Here is a 1,982-nt window from a genome sequence, read left to right on the forward strand (position 1 = left end):
AACAGCATGAGGAAGAATGCTCTTACACAGCACGCATTCTAGAGACACACACAGATTTATACAGACATCATTGTGTTATACTTTAAGATTTCCATTTACAACTTCACATTAACCCATATAAAAATAACTTGACCCTACACAAAATGTTCTTTTAGCAACATTCCAAGTAATTAACTGTTACAATTTCCAAAGTGGCAGAGGTATTGAAGCAAGGAGAAAAAGGGGTGAGGAATCAAACAAAACAAAAACACACCCATAAAAAGGCAAGTTGTGACAAAGTATGCATCAATTTTCTGGACAGTATCCTCTCCCAAATTAAATGACACTGTATAAAAATTTGCTGGAAAAATATTACAAAACTGAACCCTGCACATTTACACTTGAGTCCAAGTCATTCTGGGACCCCACAGTTTGGTTACCTTTCCCACTCACTGCTTTCTCCTCTTGAGCATCATGATTAGAGTCTGTGTCATTTGAATGGTGTGTGAGAGAATTTTCACTGCCCGTGGAAGAGTCTACACTTTCATACCCCGCACTGAGTTGGTTTACATAACTACTACCTCCTCTGCCAATTCTCTCCTCTGAGCTGTTGGAGGCCTTATTACCATTCCCTGGAGAAGAAGGAAAGTCATACTCTGTTGTGCCCCCCCTGTGAAATCCAGATCCAGACGTCCTATGACGGGAGGAACTGCCATTGCTCAGTCCATTTGCCAGACGACTGCATTCCTTACTTGTGGCCTCTGCCTGTTCTACAGGTTCAGAAGATGTAGTCTTGCTGGTACTTGGGGCTGAGGTTTGAGACTGCTGCTGCTGGTACTAGGCCAACTGCTGGGGTGTCTCCTTCAGTTGCTGCTGAAGAACTAGAATGGTACTCTGCATACCTTCTACTTCTTCGTCAAGTTGAATTATGAAGTCATTTAGTTCATCCTGACTGCTTTTAAGTTTCTCACTATATTTCTTCTGTAAAGCCAACTCTGCTTCAAGCTGTGCAATTTGACCCTGGGACAGTTGCCTTCCAAGCTCTTGGTTTTCCTGGATAAGCATTTGACACTTTGCCATTAACTTTTTGCTTGTTTGTCTATCAGGCATAAATTTCCAGGCACTCAGTTCATTTTGGACTTGTTCCAGTTTGTCTTTAGTGTGTTCCAGTTCGCTTTTCATTTTTAGGAAAAACAAGTTGATGCCTGGGTCTGCCATTGTTGATCTCATTTGGGCGACACTCAGTTGCTGGACTTGCTTGAGGTACTGAATTTGAGTAGTACACTCTTGCATCTCTTGTCCCTTGGTCGCTAGTCGCATTACAAGGATGTTTTACCTGCGTGCAGACTTCTGCTGCTGTTGCTTTAGTTTTTCTTCAGACTCCCTTAGGCCTGTTACGTCATTTGAGTTAAGATCTGTGTACTTGCCCTCCAAAGCTTGAACACAAGCTTCATATTGTTTTCATCTTAGAATTAACTCATCTTGTGCCATAACTTTAAGTCTGTTTCACTGAGTCAAACCTTTTTTGGAAGAGGTTCTTCATTGGTCATCTTGAATTCTCTTCACGCCACTGCTGCACAGGTGTCACCAGCCACAGGGACCAAGGCCAAGCCGCTGCCAGCCACGCTGTGCTCCATCATGCACAATCTTAACAATAAAATAACATCAGAAAATTTCCCAAGTCTTAAAAACAAAATGAAAAATCACATACAGAAATTTTACAGGACTCAGATATACAATATTGCAAGAGACTCATATAAAGACACATCATTTTGAAAGTGTCCAACATACAGATAAAAGAATCTTAACACAGCAAGATTAAGACTAGTCACTTTTTAAGAAAAACCAATGCAAATATCAGCTGATATTTTAACTGAGACCCTAAAAGGTAGGAGTTTTTAGAATAACATACACCGAACACTGAAGAAAATGGATGCCAACCAAAAATAGTATATAAAACAAAATGAAGACTTTGACTTGAAGATTAAATAAAAACTTTTCAT

General features: G+C 40.2%; 1 pseudogene; it reads right to left on the reverse strand.

Moving 5' to 3' along the window:
• Positions 1 to 222: 222 nt before the first annotated feature.
• Positions 223 to 1,529, reverse strand: LOC124975318 (pre-mRNA-splicing regulator WTAP-like; annotated as a pseudogene).
• Positions 1,530 to 1,982: the final 453 nt, after the last annotated feature.

This window comes from Sciurus carolinensis, unplaced genomic scaffold (genome assembly GCF_902686445.1).
Source record: "Sciurus carolinensis unplaced genomic scaffold, mSciCar1.2, whole genome shotgun sequence".
Lineage (NCBI taxonomy): Eukaryota > Metazoa > Chordata > Mammalia > Rodentia > Sciuridae > Sciurus > Sciurus carolinensis.